The 21,966-nt window shown below is 39.9% G+C and overlaps 1 protein-coding gene across 3 annotated transcripts in view; it reads left to right on the plus strand.

The window, feature by feature from the left end:
- Positions 1-21,966, plus strand: part of rerea (arginine-glutamic acid dipeptide (RE) repeats a) — a 212,961-nt gene that overhangs the window by 54,258 nt on the left and 136,737 nt on the right. Inside the window, exon 1 of one of the 3 annotated variants that reach the window (XM_049463251.1) lies at positions 19,861-20,452. The exons of 1 other annotated variant lie outside the window; for it this stretch is intronic. The gene's annotated coding sequence lies outside the window, so the exon portion shown is untranslated. Of the gene's footprint in view, positions 1-19,860; positions 20,453-21,966 lie in introns of those variants that run through there. One more of the 3 variants, XM_049463248.1, reaches the window with a different exon arrangement.

Here is a 21,966-nt window from a genome sequence, read left to right on the forward strand (position 1 = left end):
TTTTGCAGCATAAGTGGCTGCACTGAATGTCAGTGAATCAAGTGGCTGGGTGAAAGGTGCAGGCACCCAGACGAGGCGGTCATGTATTGTTTTTTTTTTTCCCTGTTTTTTTCCTCCCTCGCTAAAGCTGTGAGGGCTTTGTTGAACAAGCAGTCACTGTGTTTCCCCTGCAGCTGGGTTTATGACAGTTTCTTCTATACAGACAAAAGTGTTGGAACACCTGTTCATTCATTGTTTCTTCTGAAATCAAGGATATGAAACAAAAAAGAGTTTGTCCTACAAAACTGTGGTATAGTTATAATAAACAGAGTGATTTTGTATGTGTGTGTGTGTGTGTGTGTATATATATATATATATATATATATATATATATATATATATATATATATATATATATATATATATTTATATATATATATATTCGAACCTATATTGCTGGATTCGAACCAGCAATCTCCCGATCATAATGGCAGCGCTGTGATTTTGTAATATTTTTAGACTACTCCCAATCTCTCTTGCCCATTTGAAGAGCTTAAGTAGACTAGAGGTTTAGGTAGAGGTTTAAAACTACTATGCTAACTACAGCTAATATTGTTTGTATTGTTGTATTAATACTACTGTATTTAATACAGTAAAACAGGGACTGCCTGATAAGTCTTATCCTTGTGCTCATACAATTTTTATAGCAGTGAAATCATTACACACTTACACACAGTATTCATGTGCAGCTGATATATGCAACATCCTCCCATTACAGGGTATCTGCAGATCCTTAAAACATTAAAACGTAAAAAAAAACACCTAATTTGTCCTAAAATGTTTTAAATCCGTCTCACAAATGCTATATGCAAGATATCTTACAGATTTAATGGCAGACTGATCCAAGCAGAACCAATGAAAAACAAGTATCTCCATTTTGTCAAAATTTAGTTTTATTACATATTTGGAACAGACAAACGGTTCCTTACCCTGTTTTAAAATTTCTTGAAGAACGGAGCAATAAAAATTTATTTTCTATTGAAAAAATGCTGCTTTTAGTTTACGAACATTTCCATTGTTGCTTGTGCAAAACTGTTCATTTATGTTTTCTTTTTTTTATATATATATTTGTTTCTTAGAAATCCAGAAAACACACACTTACTGTTAAGTTTGTGGATAACGTAATAGTGTTGTGTGCTTTTTGCTGTTTTATTCTTGCAAAACTAGTCTTAATTTTCTTCAAACAAAGCATTTTATAGAATGCTGGCATATATCCCATTTTATTCAGTACATTCACAATTATATAATATCATCTGTGCTAACATCATGACCACATTTACATTTACATGCATTCAAAATAATGGTTTTAAATCAGTAAAGCCAGGCTAGTTAACCAGGCCACTGATATAATGGTAGGAATTTTCTGCGCCATCTCGTCCCCAATTCTGATAGCTCTAATATGCTTTTGTTCTAAATGTGCTAGCCTGCTCAGAGTGCTCATGTATATGTATATATTCATTCTGTATGCTCTGAAAAACCCACCCCCCACCACCCTTTTTAGCATAAGCTTGTCACAGATGCATTACTTTGTTAAACAAGGCCACAGCACTGCTTTCTAATCTGGCCACCCATATGCACGCCAACCCAATTTCACCTGCAGCGGCTCTGTGCAGGGATGTGATTATTTTGATGTGACCTCTCTTTTTAGCCAGTTAAAAAGTGTCAAGCTGAATCACAAGATGCAAATGACAGTAATAAATCGAGTAATGATATGGAGGAGATGCCTCTCAAAGCTCTGGAGCAGGTTACTTAATGAGTTTGGTAATTGGCTTTCTGCAGCGCTTCCTCTCCCTCTCTCTCTCTCTCTCTCTCTCTCTCTCTCTCATTCTCTCTCTCTTTCTCTTTCTCTCTCTCTTTCTCTTTCTCTCTCTCTCTCTCTAGCTCTTTGTCTTTTCTCTCTCTCTCTCTCTCGCTCTCTCTCTCTCGCTCTGTCTCCCTCTTTTGCTCTCTCTCTCTCTCTCTCTCTCTCTCTCTCTCTAGCTCTGTCTTTTCTCTCTCTCTCTCGCTCTCGCTCTGTCTCCCTCTTTTGCTCTCTCTCTTTCTCTCGCTCTCGCTCTCTCTAGCTCTTTGTGTTTCTCTCTCTCTCTCTCTCTCTCTCTCTCTCTCTCTCTCTCTCCCTGTCTCCCTCTTTTGCTCTCTGTCTCTCTCTCTCTTTCGCTCCCTCCTGCTGTCGCTTGCTTTTACTGTCCATTTCTCCATCTATCTTGCTTTCACTTAATTTCTCTCTCACTCTTCATTGTCCCTCATTCTTGTTCTCTTTCTCACTCTCACTTGCTCTCTCTCTACATTTCTCACTCTTACTCTTTCTCTAAATATTTTTATCACTCTGCATTTCTATCACTCTTACTTGCTCTCTACATTTTTCTCTCTCACTCTTTCCCACCATAGCTGTGTGTCTACTGTCTCTTTACAGAACAGAAGATGGCTCCAATCACTGGTACTTTGAGTGTGTCATGTGCAGATAAGTGAATAATGCTTAATGACAGAAAGATTGAAGAAAAAAAACTCCTGCCATGATTAGAGCTGCACAGAAAATCAATGCTAGCAGCAGAATTCTCTGGTATTATTGTAAACTTTCTGCATTTATGAATGCAGTATTGATAAAAAAACAATATTATTATGTACAATATATTAACATTGGTTTAATATAATAATATAAAAAATACACCTGTAATGCGAGCCCCCATATCAAATCAATTATACTGATGCATCTCTAGGTATGTGGGGGTTCTTATGTATGTCAAGGTTCTTAATACTAGAAAAGCTCATGTACTTTAACCTACCTCTTAAATCTTATGTAAATTAGTCAGTTATTAATCCTATAAATAAAATGAAGAAATTTTGCAGACTATTTAGGTAGAATTTTTTTTTTTGCTTTTTTTTTTTTTTTTGTTTATTTGTAACCCTGAGTCCCATAGGGTTCTGTATTAGGTCCTATGAAACTGTCGTAAGCAATGACAGTACTGAAGTGTGGGCCTACATACAGGCTCTAGGGGGTTAAAGTTCCAACTTTTGGTTGCATATTAATAAAACCAAATGGGATCTTCTATGGTATCTAAAAAGCCTATTTGGAAAATAACCCTTTGTTTTTAACATCCTATATGTTAAACAATAGAAGAAGAAAAAGAACTGGTGTTTTGCTAAAATCCAATTTGTGTAACAGCATGGGCACAACGAGTATGCTTAATATTCCTGTATGTACTGTAACAGTAGATTAGCCCTTATTTATGAAAAGAAATAAAGGGAATCTGATAGCAATCATTCTACTACATAATGCATGTGCAATCCAAGGAAGACGGATTCTGCCAGGGCAGCAGAATTTGGCACAACACTGCCTGAAAAAGCTACGGGACGGTTTGATAGCACACGAAGTTTAACGCACGCTCTTTTATAAACCAATCAGTGTCAAGTATCAGGAGACACAGTCTACGTATGTGATAGTGTTGGGATGTAGCACTGTTCTTTAACTGGTTTACTAAACTGCAAAAAAATAAAAAATAAAGCTAAATCTATAGTAGTTGGTACTGATTGTGTGCTCAGCATCTGCTGATGAGGTGCACTGGAGTTGAGGCTCAGTAGTCGGCAGTCTGGATCAGCTGTAAAATGTTATGTTCTTTTACTGTTTTCTTTGCTCACACACTTTAAATGCATGGGATGTTTTAAAGATGCGAGTGCAGCTGGTAGGATGTCAGTCTTTTGAGAATGATTCAGCGCTGCAGCAGGCTCTGAGTGTGTGTGAGTGTGTGGGTCTCTCGCTCAGCTGCTGTGTGTGCTGCGCTGCTGTCGTGCGGTTTGTTTTCTCTGTTTCGTGGAATGTACCTGCAGCCCGGGAGAACAATAACCCCTCTGTTGTTCCCGCTGAGTGCCTTCCACACACCGCTCTTCAAACAGAACTAAACTTTCCTTCCCCTTTGTTTTCATTCTGCATAGCTCTGCACTGACGCACCAGCGCCGGCAGCGGCTCATCCCGCTGTGGTCCCCGGGTTGGAGCCTCTCCAGACGGCATGACTTTGGGGCTTGTGGACCTGCATGAAATTAGCATGCTATCAACAGTGCCCAGCCCAGTCAGCATATAATATCAGCTGAAAACCCTGTTGGCTGAAAACTGCAGCCTGTGGTGTCAAAGCTACTCTGACAAAACAATCAGCATTGCTCCTGCAGCCAGTTAACTGCCCAACAACAGCCTTAATGTTGCAGTTCCAGCACTCAGCCTCGGACGTTCAATACATGATGTCACACCGGAGATGCCACTGATTAGTATTGGGTCCAAATCAATGGAAAATGATAGATTGGTTTTTGGAACGAAGAAGACAAATTTGATCTGATTCTGTAGCAAATCGAGCCTGAAAGATCACAGATTTGCTGGTAGTTTTGCGGCGTAATGTACAGTAACATAAAGCATGAAATAGAATGTGTTATGTGGTGTAACGTACGGTAATAGTGTAACTGTGTCTAATTTTCTATGCACAGTTTGCACAGTGCTGGGGTTTACCCAAGTGAAAACAGCTGGGATTTTCCATGTCGCATTAAGTATGCAATGGCAAACAAAACCCTTGCTGTCAAAACTAGACAAGACAAAACAAAGACGAGACCACCAAGACAAAGACCAGAAGGTCTGGAACAGTTCTCTTTGGAGAGATAAACTGTGATGATTTTTCTTTCGCACAGCCTCTAAAAAATAATAAGTGCAGTCTCTTTTTGAAGGAAGTTGCTGTACTTTGAGATCAATGGAGGTAACAAGTGCTACCAGTGGGTCTCTTGTTAAAATGGTTGAAGACTTTTTTTACGTCTCTTATGTCTCTTGACTTGACAAGACAAGCCAACCTAGTCAACCATGTTTATCATACTTGTGTTGACCAAATGAATGAATTTAGTCTAAAGAATTCGAGACCGGTCTTTAAACAGACACTTACACACATGTAGCTTATGGTCTAATCTTATGCTGAACTTTCTAGAGCTTTTTTTTACTACCTCATATCAACAATCAGGAACAAAGCAAACTAAGACAGGCTACCCTGAAATCCTCTCTAACCATGTTCTAATCATCTCCAGCTTGTTTTAGGCACCTGGTTCTAATTGACTTTTTACAAAAATAACATTTTACAAAAAAAAATTGTGTTATGCTATATTACCACTGGTATTAGTTATTATATGATCTGTTTCTCTCATCCTCAGATAGTTTTCCTGCCATGAAGTGCCATGTTAAATATCCAGTGGCCGGTATGAGAGAATTTTACCCAAAACCCCAAAAGTTTAACACACCTGTTCCACATTCACACTTGAGACTTTGTAACACTAACAGGTCACATGACCCTAAGGAGAGAAAACGGCTAATTGTACACACTTTTGTTGCCAGTGGTTTAGATATTATTGGCTGTGTGTTGAGTTATTGTAAGTTATTTAAATGGTATAATAAAATATAAAAAAAAAATTGAGGGGTATATTCACCTTTGTAGGATAATTATAAATACTGGCGGTTTCACTGTGCAAAAAATCATTTTAACCAAAAGCAGTGTTCAACAAGTGATGTTTTTAATAAACACTTTGTATTCAGGATTGGAGTAAAATAAATAATACATGGAAAATATAATATCATCTCAATTAAGGAATCTTTGTAATTTATGCCCATGTACAAGGAGCTTTTGAGGACATTTGTTCTTTACATAACTGTATATTGCCTAGAATACATTTGTACAGTGTTTATTTGAGCCGATTAAAATAGGACCGTTAGATATCTTTCTTAAGTGCCTTTCTAATTTTAATGTTTATTTGTTATTAAAACAAATTGAATTAGTGAAAACCAGACAGATCTCATGACTCTGTGTCTGTATCAGAAAACAAAAGGTGCTGATGTACCAGTAAATCAGTATCACAGCTCACATTCATATTCTGAAAGTAATTCATATTGCTGTTAATTGCTCTTCTGAATTATTAATCAGTTCCAATCAGTTGAAAAGCAGTGAGAGCACTGTGTAATAATAGTAGTCGTGTGTGGTTTATGAGTCACCCACACTCGTATGCCTCTGCTTCAGTAATGTTTGATAGTATCAGCTCGTGTTATCGAGATGTAAACAGTGAGTCACAAATAGCAGGCTTTTTCAGATTGCCCCTTTGGAAGTCTTCGCTCTAGAAAGTCAGAGTATTAGACGGGTGCTTTTATGACCGATGTCTTTTGTTCTGCAGTGCTTGATTACGCTCATGTATTTTTCAGCATGTATTTGATGGTGCCTGAAGTGGTGCTGGACGGGTGGGTGTGTTTCCCCCGAGTGTCCATAAGGGGGCAGAGTGAGTGGATGCGTTCCTGCTGAACAGCATTATGGCTCTCACATGTGCACACACTCACTGTGTGATCTAATGGGCTTGGACAGCAGAGCTGTGAGCAATGGCCTGCGCTCATGTTGTCTTTCTGCTGCCCACAAGAATCTGTGGTATCTCTGGAAAGTCGTGGCCTGATTGAAGCTATTTAAGTGCTGTGCGTTCGGCTGATGTGTGATGGATTAGTGAAACTGTTTTTCTGTTTTTCTTCTCTTTACACTGTTTGTTTATTGTTCAGATTGAGCACAAATGTTCTCAGTGTGTAGCTGTGCGTAATCATCCGATGTTCTCATTTTGCTCATTAACTAACAGGCTGAAACTACTGTTACATAATGGTCTGATTGTGACTGTAGAAAACAACAGCAGTCATGACTTTACATTTGCATTTATTTCGGTCGAGTCAAATCATTTAGATGGCAGTGCTGAGAAAGCAAATCTCTTTAGCACACGCTGAGACTCATCACTGTAACATAAACCTTGTATCTCAAAAATGGCAAGTTTATAGGGAATGAAAAGGGTATTTAATGAAAAAAATACCCACCACTCAAGTAAACTCAAATAAAATGTAAACTCAACTAAACTCAAGTAAAATGTATTTGTAGTTATAGAATTACAAAGTGCTTCTGTATTGTAAGGGGAGCTGATATAAATGATAATGAGTGTAGAAGTAAGGATAGTATTGATGTTGTTATGATTGATAATCTTTCTACTTTATTCTACTTTATTTTACTCTGTTCACACTATATTTGATTGTAACCTCTTTTTCCATCATCTCAAATACACTAGTGCATCTCAAAATTTGAATATCATTGAAAAGTTACGTTATTTCAGTAATTCAGTTCAAAATGTGAAACTTATATATTATATAGATGTATTACACACATAGTGATCTATTTTAAGAGTATATTTTTTTATTGTTGATATTATTGTTTTATTGTTGGCTTGCAGCCAATGAAAACCCAAAAGTCAAGGTTTTAGAAATTTTGAATATTATATAAGACCAATTGGTACTTTTGGCAGTGTGGGCAGTGTGCCAAGTCCTGCTGGAAAATGAAATCCACATCTTCATAAACGTTGTCAGTAGCAGAGGGAAGCATGAAGTGCTGTAAGATTTTGTGGGAAAACAAAACTGCACTGACTTTAGACTTGATAATAAAACACAGTGGACCAACACCGGCAGATGACATGTCTCTCCAAACCATCACTGATCATCAGTAAATTTTACATTTCATTTGGAAAACGAGGCACCAGAGTCTGGAGGAAGAGTGAAGATACACACAGTCCAAGCTGCTTGAGGTCTAGTGTGAAGTTTCCACAATCAGTGATTGTTTTTGTGTGTTAAATATGAATTGAATTGAATTACAATGCCAGATCACATTTGAGACACTTTTCCCTGCAGTGTGAATGTAGCCAATGACAACCAGTTTTATTTATATACCTGTTAGTCATCAGCTAGTTTTATAAGAAGGCTTTGCAGTATATCAGATAGATTTTTATTTTATCCAGGTTAAAGCTCCACTTTATGGAATAGAGTAAGTGTTTTGCCAAAGTATGTAAACATCGCAAGAGTGTCTAAACATTCGAAAAACTTCACTCCGCTGTAAAATCTGTTCAATCCATATATGGATACTAAGCTGCAAAAGGCAGCTCATTTTCAAGTCACCGACAACACAAAAGCCAAGCAGCTTAGTCCCGCCCATTCACATTCCTTTTAATATAAGGAGTGCTTGAGCCGGCCTGCTTTTGGAATGGGAGCAGCCAATCAGAGGAGATCTGTGAGATCTTTGTCCTTTACATAGATCATCCTTTAAGGCAGATTAACACCCAATACACAAACAGTTTAATTCAAAAAACAGTTCCAGAAGAGTAGATAGGAAAATGGCCATGGGTTTCAGTGACTTATGCCCGGCCCACACAAACGTTACAAGAGAACCTCAAGGGGGAAAACATAAAAAGCAAGTAAACAGTAGAATATGGGCCCTTTAATTAGTCTTTGAAGCATAGCGTCACTCCCAGTGGCAGACCAGACTCAGACTGTTCTACTCAAGCTGACTAGGGCTGACTTAGCATTCATTTCATTGTTTTGAAAAAAAAAGAAAAAGAAAAAAGTCTGTGCAGTGGAATCCAGTGCTTGCCTAGAGACAGGGAGCCTGCCCAAATGAGTGCTGTGAATATATATATATAGAGAGAGAGAGAGATAGAGAGAGAGAGATAGAGAGAGAGATAGAGAGAGAGATAGAGAGAGAGATAGAGAGAGAGAAAAGCAGCAGCTAAAGAAGTGTGTGTGTGTGTGTGTGTGTGTGTGTGTGTGTGTCTTACTGTCTCTCTAAGTGTCTCTCTTTAGGGAACGAGGGAGGAAGAGCTCCAGCTACCCTGATTAAATCGTTTAAAGCTAGCAAACAGAGGAAAAATAAAAAATTAAGATTCTCACAAAAGCTTCACAGCTTCCTTTAAGGATACATTCAAACAGCCGGTGATTAAAGTGGCCCAAAAATGGTTTATTTTACGCTGTTCAAACAATCTTTTTTAATGGGATCCATATCTGACATACATCTAAATAGTTCACACAATAGCAATGCTTCACATGAAGTTTCGGTTTCATCTTTGCCCAAATCTTTGAAGCTATAAAGAAGTTCAGGCTGTTGGTTGAGTGTTCCAGCTCACTGTAAAAAGTAGGGCTGCAACTAATGATTATTTTGTTAGTCGACTAATCTGACTATCTTTTTTTCGATTAGTCGACTAGTCAACGATTATTTCTGCCTTGTCCTCCATCTCTAAAAACAACAGAAAAACAGCTGAACGTGAGATTTAAATATCCAGATGTTGTTTAAACATGGATTATACTGATATTTATTGATATTAATCTGTTGTGTTTGGGCACTTTTGAAGACACTCAAACAGTGTAAACTGTGTGAGTGAGCCATTTACCCATCTCCCATTGTGCTTCTGTCCCCAGCACTTTGTGGAATGCTGTACTGCTACAAATTAACGATTAGTCGACAATGAAATTTGTAGTCGACAAATTTAAATAATCGACATTGTCGATTATATCGACTAATCGTTGCAGCCCTAGTAAAAAGGGGAAGTTAGTCTTTGATTTCTTTTTGATTTGTGTCCTTTTTGTTAAAAACTTAATTTATAAGCTTTTATTTTAGTTTGACACTCTTGGAGTACCTTGTGGCCACAGTCAGCCATTTCATTAGTTGCGACATTGGCAAAGACATCAGTGCAAATAATTGTAAGCTCCAATACCTCATTATCTTGCCAATGATACCCTTATTTAACGCTTTCGTCCATTTTCCCTTCTAAACACATCCACTTTTTTTTGCCTTCTTCTTAACCTAAAAGGACACATTCCTCAGATAAGTTTTGTGTTTCAATACCACAAGACACAAGTGTCTTAAAACGGAATTGAAAACGTCAGATTCATTGTGTTTTGTTGTTCTTACAGCCACACAGACACAACTGTGTCACATATGACTAATTTGGGATCAGAATTGTGCCACTTTTACCTGCTGTGTGAATGTAGCCTAAAAGACCTGTAGTGTGGTCTTTTGTGAGCCTGTATGTAAAAGAGAGAAAGTGAGAGTGAGAGAGAGAGAGAGGGAATTTGGGCAAGCGCCGGTGTTTATTTTCAGCGGTAACCACTCATTTGGGTCGGCGCATGAGTTTGTGTACGAGGGCTGAAAAATAGTGCATGCGCCTGACAGGCTGTTTGCCACTTGTCTCTCGACAAGCTCTCCGCTGTGTTATTACACCAGAGAAAGGCGCGCAGTCGTCCCCCTTCACTTGCTGTGATCTAATTTGTTTGCCAGGTGACAGCCGCACATCTGGAATGGCCGGCGTTTACGCCGCTTTTTCCTAATGCCCGCGGTTTTAGCGTTTAGCGGCCCGCTGGAGAGATGAAGTCTCCCGAGGTTGCATAGCTTGGCAATGCAATAAATAAAAGCTGAGGCGCGAGTGTCGCAGGGGTTTGGGGTTTCCTGGGCACGCCAACTGTGGCTGAATGGGAAAGTAAACAAGCTTGAGCTATCCAGGGCCCGGCCTCGTCACGATCTCTCAATGAAATTGAGCATTCCGTGCGTTGCTTCAAAGCCTTTTTTTTTTTCGTCTCTTTCTTGTCTCGCTCCCTCTCTTTATCTGTGCTGTGTTTATGATGTGAAATAACAGGTTGGTCAGGCAGATATCTCTCAAATGACTGTTTGAAATGGGAGAACTGTAATGTTTGGGTTAGCACTTGTCTGCTGGGATTGCCTAAGAACACGGCTTATTTTGGAGCTGCTGTAATGAGGCTGTGTAGGAAAACATCTCTCTCTCTCTCTCTCTCTCTTTCTTTCTGTCTTTCATTTCTTTAGTTTGAGCCGAGCCAGACCTCAACTTAACAATATGTTTAATTCTGCCAGAGGACGAAGCCAATTAAACTTCCATTATTCGTCATTGTTCAAGAGGACAGAGCTTGCACTGCCTGGTTTAAGCACCTTTTTCATTATTTTTTTCCCCAAAAGAAATGTGCCCTGTCCACACACATTCCAATGTTTTTAGAAAGGTAGGTGTTTTTCTCTGGTTGCTGCTAGGAGTGTATGAAATTCTTAATATTACATAGTATTACGTTTTTAAGATATTAACTTTTTCATTACTATATTCACTCTCAGTAATAATAAGTATAATAATCAATAATTCTGATTGGATAAAAAGTGAATTAAATGTGCATATGGTGTTTTTTGTATTTTTTATTTAATTAAAAACAAGATTAGGACCCCTGAATGGCTGCATAGTGTTAGGAGGTTGTTAGTGGAGGTAGTGGTTAAAGACAGTCACTGTTTTTTTCCCCAGGGGACTTAGGGATGTTGTCATTGTCGTCATGTCATCCTGTCGTAACCTGTGACTAATGATTGGTTCATTTTGAATCATCATGTGTGACTGGTTTTGGTGATCTGTTGTGAAAGGCTTTGTAGGTATACATATGTTGGCACTGAAAAAAAATACTGGTTTTGGGTGAGCCAGGTCAGTGGTGTTTAGATATAGTAATAAACTAAGTTACTTAATGTAACGTAGGGTACCTTTAGAAGATATACAACCAATACTGTAGTCACAGAACGTGATGCATGACATAGCTGTAAATTAATGTGAGCTATTTTTAGCTGATTCTGAATACAGTCCTGAACTGTGTTACTTGCAGCAGTTATGTAGCATAATGGCCAAAACAGACCTAAATACTCAAAATTCTTACTATGTTCAAACAGCAGGTTGCCATAATTTGATCTTTCATAGTAGTGTTTAGTTACAGTGTTTTAAGGAAACATTATAAAATAAGTTTTAAAAATGTATTTAAAAGCTGCATTTTGTCTACTCACATGAAAACCTTTTCAAATTCTCTGCTTTCACTCACCTAACCCAGCGTGTTTAAGTGGATGGGAGGCCAATGCGCAGAGACAAAGCTACACATTTAAAAATATCACAAGGCCTTTATACCACAGAGTGCAGTTTCAGGTGCTTTCACGCAGCTGTGCTATTCTCTCAGCACGTCTGTCTGCTCACGGGCCGGGACGCCATTTCTTTAGGCTTGAAGCCCCCTCCTTTTCCCTCACCCCCCCACCCCCAACTCCCACTGTCCTCCAATCCGCCCCCCTCCGTCAACCTCTAAAACTCCTGCTAGAAGTGCTTGAATACTATAATGGCAGTGGGTAAATTGAAGTCAAGTTTTTCTCGTCAGCTCGCCGAGAGAGCCTGTCAGCAGATACTGTGTGTGTGTGTGTGTGTGTGTTTGAAGGCAGAGTAAATGTGAGTGGAAGTTGCTTGTGTCTCTTGAAGGCAAACATGAGTGTTGGTTCCTGACGGCAGCATCAGAGTGTGAATATGACCCCTGGCGAAGAGAGGGAGCGCGGAATGAAGAACAGCAGCGCTGTGATCATCACCTGCTTCCCGGACTCTCGTTGTTTAGTCTTGCCTTGAAAACGTCTGCTGTGGGCTCTGCACTTTCCTTTAGGCTGTGAGGAACAAAGTCTGGCTTTTTTTTTTTCTTTTTTTTTTTTTTACATGCAAAGCACACCTTTTTCAATAGCCATCGGAGAAGCAGGTCTCACACCATTATTCCATTTCTCAGAGCCACCTTGCCATTGTAGATCTTTAAATAAGGGAAGAGTGCCTTGAATCTTTTTCTTTTTACAGCCTAACTGTTTCTCTCTCTTTCCCTCTCTCCCTCTCTCCTTTCCTTCCTTCAGTCAGGATCTGTCTCCTTTCCACTTGTCTGCAGATCCCTGCTGAATGTATTAAATGAAGTTACTAGATATGAGTGCTTAAGGGGCCAGGGCCTCTGAGGCTTGCCAAGGCGTTCACAAGCTTGGCTCACTCATCCGTGTCACCCATTTTTTCTTTCTTTTTTTTTCTACCTCTCTTGTTGTTCTAGCTACTGGCTGACTTGTTGTGTTTGTATTGCTGAGGGGTTTCTCTTCTTATTTTATTTTATTTTTTATGTTTGTGGACGTAGGTGTGAATGTGGCATCTCTGTTGAGGGGTAACCTTGACTGCTCAGTCTGCTTTTTTCTCCAGTGCTTAATAACACTGTTAATAAACTGGTGAGGAGGAATTGATAGCTGAATGCGGGGTTATTTTTATTTTCTTTTGGACAGATGTCAATTCTGGTGCTAGCTCTGCTGAGCCTTTGTTTTTGCAGGCAAATTGTTCAATTAAAAAGCAGAAGCACCCCCACCATCCTTTACCTCCCTCACTCGCTCCCTCCTTCCTTCCCTTCTGCTCATTTTAATTATGTCATTTTCAGGCCTGGATCACATGATCTCTACATATTCATAGGGTGTCTTTTACACATGTAGTTTGGTTCCCATGGTCCAGACCCAGCAAGAAAAAGATACTTGGCTACGTTTTAGTTCCTGTTTGCTTTATGTGCATACTAGCATATTTGCAATCCACTTAAAATAAATATTGTCAATATACTGAGCTGGCTACTCTTAATGACCGTAGTTCTAGTGGTGACTAGAACTTTGTAACTTTGTAATTTTAAAACACTGTGTAATATAACACATTTCTGGATAGTTATTTATGGATTCTTCTGGATTGACACCCAATGTGAAAAGCAATAGTTTTCTCTTTCTGGTCTTAAACAAACTGTGCTTGACAATTTTTATTTGTACTCCACAAGTATGAGCTGAACAATTGCCCAGATAATTACATAAAGTGTACAGCATAGCCTAAAAGATACAGCTTAACAGCCCAAATAGGCCTAAATACATTGTCTCACTGTGTTTTTCAAACTGCAGATCTTAATAACTTGATCTCTCACTCAGACTTAGTAAAAACACAGTGTCTCTGTTGAGAGGTAATTTGGCAAATGCAGAGACTTGATTATGCTAAAAGTTGTACATACATATGGATGGAACCTTAATTTTATCTTTGTGTACATTCAATGAAAGCTTACAGATATGTAAAGAATGGAGTAGTACCACTCCATTGCGGGGCAGTGTAGCCAGTAGTTCAAGTAAAACACAACCACTACCATATGGACACAAGGAAGAATAAAAAAAAACTTAAAACAATGCAGACAAAAGAGGCAGTGGTGTAAATGGCTGTAAACGATGCGTTATCACAATATCCTCTATTGTTGCCCAATTTGTGTTCATTGTCAGACCGCTTTTTTGTTTTTGAACTACGCTCTAGTGACTGTATTGCTAATATAACATCCACACTAACGTAAAAACGCATGAACGTATGTGGGCATTGACTTTTGACTATTATGACATAATAAAAATAGGCATATTCACTAAGCATGGGTGCTTTTTCTGCTTTTTCGCAAGTTCCCAATCAAGCAACACTAAACTGAAACTGGTAAGAATGATTTGATAGTAGAATGGATTTGAATTTTTACCAGCTTTCCATTAAGCACATGTAAATTCTGCCGCTAGCTCTGCTGAGCCTTTGTTTTTGCCGGCAAATTGTTCAATGAAGAAAACAGAAGCACCCCCTCCCCCATCCATCCATCCACCCACCCACCTCCCTCTCTTCTTCCCTCCCTTCCTCCTGCTCATTTTAATTCTCTCTTTTTGATGTAGCTTGATATCTACCATCTGCTGACAGAATAACTAATCTGTTAGGAGTTATTCTTTCTGTCAGTCATCCTTTTAGTCTACGCCTGTCTTTTTTTTTCATTTCTCTTTTCCTTTTTTTCTTTTTCAAACGTTGTAAAATGAACCCATGCGCTATGATGATATATAGCTGCTAGTGGTAAGCAGAGAGTGCTCACAGCAGCAGAGAGTTATTGTGATTGGAGCGTTGAATTGAATACATAGCAGCAACTGAATAGACTCAGTCAGCTTCCCAGATACATGCTTAGGCCTGTAGAATGTGGAGTGCTTTGCTTGTAACTGCACCGGTTGTCTCCTTTCATTATCGGTTAATGGTGCCCAACTTGACAGGGCCATGTGATAAACAGAGGAGCTGTGAAATCCTGGAGGTGGAGTTTTCGACTGCCTGATAATGGGCTCTCCTCTGCAGTGGAGAGCGCGGCTTGAACGCAGGAAATGCAAAGCATTCGTTCTTAAAACAATCCCAGTCCCATAAAGAGCTGGAGCTCCTAAACCACCCCTCTCCAAGCCCTTCTCAACATTCAGTTTGTACGTGTGTGGTTTTTCTTTTTGCCAGGCTGTTCTGAGAATAGCGCCGGGGTCTCTTCTGAAACACTACACACACACACACACACACACACCCACACCATACACACATACACACGTTTTACAACGTGTTCCAGTGGAAGATTTACAACAGTCATCAGCACAGGACGAGTTTGTTAGCCCGTGTGTTTTGTGGCGTGTCAGTTTTGTGGCTGAAATGTAGGCATGCGGTGGGTTTTGGGCTCTGTTAATGGATGTCACTCACCCTGGAGAAAATGCGCCTGCGTGCGAGAGACATTAAAATGATTTAATATTCATCAGCCTGTAGTCTTCTCTTGCATTGTTTGTGTTTTTTTGTTTGTCCCCCTCCTCTCTGTCTCTCTGCGGTTTTGTGCCCACGCCTTCTGCAGCTATTCACTCACCTCAGCACAGTAATTGACCGTGTGCAACGGTGTCAACCGTACTGTGTGTGTACGGTGTGTGTGTGTGTGTGTGTGTGTGTGTGTGCGCGCCCCACCCCTCCTGAGCCAGGAGCTAATCTGCTATTGGCAGGCCAAGAGCCATGATTGGTATCTCTTTGAAAAGTGCATTCTCTAAATATCTTCCTCCAGTGCGATGAGAATTTTCACTCCGGTTGGGCTCGGCGTCAGCGCTGTCGGCTAGCTGAATAAGGATTGGAATAAATAAGGATGTACTCGAGTAAATGTAATAAATAGGCTTGAACGTGCAACCCAAGCGCTTGCTGGGAGGGAGGAGATGGCCTGCTGTGCACATGCACATATCTGAGCATATGTGTGTGTGCCTGTGTATGTGTATATATGTGTATGAATGTATGTGTATATGTGGGTAAGTGTGTGTGAGCAGGTCCTAGGCAGAGCTGAGGACTGTCAGGAGAACAGGAGTCACACTGTCTCAGGCTTCCCCAGGGCTGGAGAGCGTTTGCCAGCACTGGGACCACTAGGGACACCTCCTGCTTTTGAAACCCTGACAGGCTACATGCTTTGCAGCACAATAAAGGACCCACACCACACCAAACTTGATCCCTATTGATCTTAGCCGCCTCTGCAAATCCGTGCTTTACGTCGGTTGGGTGGTGGAAAAAGGCAACAGCCTTTGTGCTGCAGGGCTTTGAGTAAATGTGTTGCCGCATTTTTCACATTTTGTATAAAATTATTGTTGTAATATTGTTGTAGCAATAAATTACAACATGAAAAGCAAGCTTTTGAGCATATGCTTAAGAATGATCTCACGGTTGACAAAGCTGCATGTCCTCTCTGTTGTTGTTGAGTGACCTGATCCTGATGATGGCAGGAGTCCAATAACTCTTTTCCACTGGACTGTACGGTTGCTAATCTGTGATAATGCATTTTGTACTGGAGTATCAGGATGGTTAGCCTTTTTCCTCGGGTAAGAAACCCACCAGTACAGGAATTAGGGTTCAGCTAAAAGTAGGGCTGTGCATTGCATTGTATTACAGGAGGTTACAATGCAATATATTGTGATAATGTAATTGTTTAAAAAATATATATTAAAAAACGATACATCAATTCAAAACTATCAGCATACTTAATTGACACACTGTAGTAAATGCCCCATAGTCCCTACAGCATGCATTTTAGAAGAATAAAAAACAACCTTATATTGCTAATAGTCTAATTTAGTTACCATGAAGGGGTACCATGGGGTGGTTCACCAAGACCCTGATTATGTGGCATGTATGCTTAATGTTTTTTTTGTGTTCTTATTTATAATAATACCAGTTTATGTCTGAGTTATGCTGAAAACATGCTGATCACATCGTCCAGCTTTTGAATGGCATTCACTGAAGCACTTCTCTGCCTCTTCCAAGAATCTGTCATTTACTATCTGCCAGCAGTAAACAACATGTAGGCATCTGGGTGTACCATGTGTTTTATATAGAATTTAGAGCAGTTTTATAAGATCACTGTTTTGTGGAAGGGCAGGCTACTTTTATAGAGCCACACATTTTGGAAATAAACTGTGATTACAATAGTTGGCCTTACAGTGGATGTGGAGCAGCACCTTTTATCTAAGCAAATCACAAAAAAAAAACAAATTACCAAAGGATCATTCACTACAATGTACATTGTCATTAAATGCTTAAAGCTAATTGGGTCTGACCTGCAAGCACATTTATAGTGCTGTAACATGGTCAGCAGTCCCTGAACAGCCTTTTCTGTATAGATCTAAAACATTTTTTTTGAAAGTGTTATCAAAACGTTATAAATTATTAAATAACATAAATGCTCCAGAGTAACTGAACCATATAACGTCTATTTAAAGAAGGTTTTTCTCTTTCCTTGTAAAGTTACTATTTTCAAGATACAAGGTTTTATGTGACATCATATCAGTATGTTATTTCATATATGTAATGCAGATGTGTTGTGACAGCAGCTATTACTGCACCACATTTGTAGCCTATTGGGAGTGAGTATAGTCATGTTTAAGGTATTTTTACAGGCTGTGGTTAAAGATATAGTGTGTCTAGAGTGAGGCTGGGTGTGTGTGTTTTGTAATTGGCTGTTTAGACTAAGCCTAAGAAAGCCTGAGGAGAGCTTGGTTCAGTTCTTAGTTTTTAACGCAACATTCCCATCAGTGGGGTGGTGTGCTTGAAGTAACTTGATCGTTGCTTAGCCCTTAGCCATATGTGTTTATTGTAAAAACTTGTATCATGGTAACAATAAAGCATTGTTACCATGGGTGAAAAACTTTGCAATTAAATAAACATTATAACACACATGTTAAACAATGAATTGAATCTTAACAATGCTCTTTGAAGTAAGACTGTTTGTTCCCCATTTTAATTATTTGTTATTAATTTATATGAACCAGAGACCAAACTTTAAAATTCGACTATTTTTAGTTATTTGACAATCTCTCTTAATATCCTAACAAAACATTTTACTTTAAGGAAAATGTTCCTAAATTAATTGATATTAAATTGAGTCTTATCAGAAATTATAAAATTATTTTAAACATTCCTTGAACATCTGCATATATATATATATATATATATATATATATATATATATATATATATATATATATATCTACAACTAAACATTTAATATATCATTTAAATATACCTTGTATCAATTGTTTGATGAAAAGACCAGTAGAATCTCAATTACTCAAAAATCTCAAATTATTCAAATCTTTACATTTCATTGACTTTTATTGCTGTATTGTAGACACAATCAGTATGTAAGCAAAGTTGTCATACAAAACATAATGATGTGGGTTTTGTTTAATTCGTCCTGTAAACACTAATATATTCTTTTAACAATGGCTGGTTGATTGTTCATTGTATGATTTTTCTTTTCATGTCCAAACAAAACCTGTTTTTGAAGCTTAAAATAAAACTAAATGAATCTATATTTTTGTGGATCAAATCAGAAATGGAATCAATTCTGGAAATCAGTGGTGATGCACAGGGTTTTCAGGGTCAATACTAGGGCAGGGGTATCATTACACATTTCTTCAGTAGTAGCACGTGACCCGTTCTGGAAGCTGAGTGTGAACAGATTAGCTGCAGCCTCTGAACAAAACCATAAGCTATTCCTGAGTCAATGCACAGACAGCCTGATCAGCACACACACATACACACACTCTGTGTGGAGCTAAGTGAATGTGCAGCCTTTTGTTTGGTCTCCCATCGTCACCCCTTCTCCTCCACAATAGCCTTCATTACTGCACACGAGCACGCGCAGTGGCTGCCTGTATTATTATTATTTTATTTATTTTGGGTCAGATCAAACCGTTTCCTCGATGGCTCGCTTTCTAAATGATATTTGCCACGTGTTTTGATCATGTGGGGTTTTTTTGTCTTGTTGAACACTCACTCTCCCACACTCACTCTCACACAGCGGTTTGCTTTCAGATATTCCTGATGGGCGGAGCTGAGCTCTCTCGCTCGAGCTCTGTGTCTTTGCTTTGCTTAGCGGTGCACTTACGAACCACGACGGGTTTAACCGATCAATCACGATCCGTTTGGAACTCCTTTTGTCCCCACAGTCATTTGAATCCAGTCCATGTTTTGCTTTCAGTCGCTGCTTTTTTGCTTTCAGTAGTGTTTGTTGGCGTTAGTAAGTGTGTGAGGTTGTTGGTGGTGGGGGGTGTATTTCTCCTTCACTAGTGCTGTTGTAGCTAGTGTGTCTGGATAAAGAAAGACTAGGTCAGCCATGTGGATGCGTCTGTTGAACAGCTGAAGAGGGGATGAGGGAGGGATCTAGAGAGAGACGTAGAGACATGAAAGTGTGAGAGATAGACTGACACAGAGAGAGGGATAGTGTGTGTGTGTGAGAGAGAGAAAGAGACAGGGAGAAAAGGAGGAATAGTGTGTTTGTCTTAGTGAGAGACAGACAGAGTGTGTGAGAGAAAGATACACAAGAAGGACTAGTGTGTGTTTCTGAGAGACAGAGAGAAGGAATAGTGTGTGTCTTAGAGAGAAAGACAGACTGTGTGTGTGTGTGTGAGAGAGAGAGACATGAAGGAATAGTGTGTGTGAGCGAGAGAGAGACAAGGAGGAATTTTATGTGAGAGAGAGAGAGACATAGGGAGGGTGTGTGAGTGTGTGTGTGAGAGAGAGACACAGGGAGGGATAGTAAGAGAGAGTGAGAGAGCGCGTGGTGTGCTTGCATGCATATAAAAGAGAGGGAGCGAGCGAGTGTGTGTGTGTGAGAAAAAGGAAGCTGTGAGTGTCTGTGTTTAAACGGCGAACTCCACTCATTTTCTCTCCCTCTCTTTTTTGGAGTGTTTTTTTTTTGTCCCTCCCTCCCTCGAAGTAGCTAGCCAATTAGCTTTCTAGCAAGCTAGTGCACACACAGCAGGCACATTCACTTCTTCTTATTCTATCCTTCTCTTCGCCCTCAAGCGGTTTGTTTTTGTTGGTTTTAGTGCCCGGTCTTTAGCTAACCGCTAGCTAACTAGTTAGCTATGTGACACGCTAGCTTTATAGGTTAGCTAAGCTAGCTACCAACCACACGGCGAGCAGGAGGACTTGAGTGAGCCGTTTGTTTCCACACTCACTCACTCTCCCTCACACGCACACACGCACACACAGAGGGAAAGAGGCGAGAGAAGCAGAGAAGCCCCCCTTCTCCCCTCCTCTTCCTCCTCTCTTCTTCTTCCTCCTCCTCTTCCTCCTCTTTTCCCCTCCTCTTCTCTGGCGAGTTGAACGTGAATACATTAGCAGAGCGAGGGCGCCTTTTGTTGAGGCAAGTGCCCGTTTCCATCCGTGTGGACGGCGGAGTGATTTTTTTTTTTTGCTGGACCGGATGAAGTGATACCGTTTACCCTGCGGGCTCGTGCCTCTCGCTGTTTTTTCTAGAGGGGGTGTTTTTTATTGTGTGTTTTCTGGCTCAGGCCGGCAAGTTCGCCCCGCAGATACGGATTATACCTCTTTCGTTCGCGGCGCTGGAGTGGAAGTTAGCCGGGCAGACTGGAGACTATAGCGGGTGAGTACTACTTCTCTCAGCCCAGCCAAGCCAAGCCACCGCGGATGAAACACAGTGCCGAGTGGGAGGGAGGGAGAGAGGGAGGAAGGGAAGGTGGTGGAGAGAACGAGGGGGGAGTGCTGGAGACGGAATGCTGGCAGCAGAGCTGGAAAGCACGGGGTCCACTTGGAGAGAGAGTGAGTGTGTGTTAGCTGGAGTGTTGGAGTGTGTGTGTGTGTGCTGTAATCATTTAACTTTTTTTCTTTTTCTATTCTCCCGCTGAATTAAAACTAGCATGTGTGCTCTCCCTTCAGTGCACTTGCTCACTTGGTAACTTCTACTTAGTTAGTTAGCTAGCTAGCTAATAACTGACTGTGATGGGTTTACAGTTAGCTAGATTAACTAGCATAGTTAACAGCTAACGTTACTGGTCCTTGTTTGCAAACGGCTAAGTTATATGAAGGTGGGTTTCCCCACTAGCTACTGTTTACCCACAATAAACTGCTCCTAAGTGTGTGTGTGTGTGTACGTGTGCTGTAAGCATTTGATTTTTTTTCATTTTCTGTCTCCCCCACCCCACCACTGAATCAAAACTAGCATGTGTGCACTCCCTTCAGTGCACTTGCTCACTTGGTGACTTCTAGCATGTGGGGAAGTAAAGCTCGTTTAACTAGCTAGCTTAGCTAACCTAGTTATGTTAGGTTAACTAGCATAACTAGCTAACAGCTATACTGTGCTTTTACTGGTTATAAACTGGTCCTAGCTTTCCAACACCTACTCTATAAAGGTGGGTTCCCCCACTAGCTACTGTTTACCCACAGTTAACTTTCCCTTAATGGGCTAGCTAAGTAAGCTTAACTAGCTTCACGAGGTTGCTATAACACAAATAAAACAAACCATACCACATATTATGATCAGTCAGCTGTGACTGTTTATCTTAAATATAACAGGAAGGGTGTAAAATTTAGCTGGTTTCTGTCTATCTAAGGAAAATGGACAAAAAAACTAGTTGTGCTCTGTGATTGACTCATAGTTAGTTTAACTAACATAGCTAATAGCTACACTGTGCTTTTGCTGGTTATTAACTAGTCATAGCTTGCTGACAGCTACTCTATGAAGATGGGTTTCTCCACTAACTACTGTTTACCCCCAATAAACTGCTCATAAATGAAAGTGTGTGTGTGTAGTGAAAGCATTTCACTTTTTTCTTTTTCTGTCTCCCCCCTGAATCAAAACTAGCATGTGTGCTCTCCCTTTAGAGTGCTTGGTCACTTGGTGACTTCTAGTACTGTTCTTTTAGTTATAAACTGGTCCTAGCTAACCCTAGCTGACAGATTGCTCTCTGAAGGTGGGTTTCCCCATTAGACTAGTGTTAACCCACAATTAGCCAGCTTCACGAGGTTGCCATAGCACAAATCAAACACAAAACTACAAAAGAGCTTAAGGCTGAAAAAGATTATAATCACTCAGCTGGGACTGTTTATCTTAAAAACAACAAGAAGAGTGGAAAATTCAACTGGTTTCTGTTTATTATC

The sequence above is a fragment of the Astyanax mexicanus genome, chromosome 13, assembly GCF_023375975.1.
Source record: "Astyanax mexicanus isolate ESR-SI-001 chromosome 13, AstMex3_surface, whole genome shotgun sequence".
Classification (NCBI taxonomy): Eukaryota; Metazoa; Chordata; class Actinopteri; order Characiformes; family Acestrorhamphidae; genus Astyanax; species Astyanax mexicanus.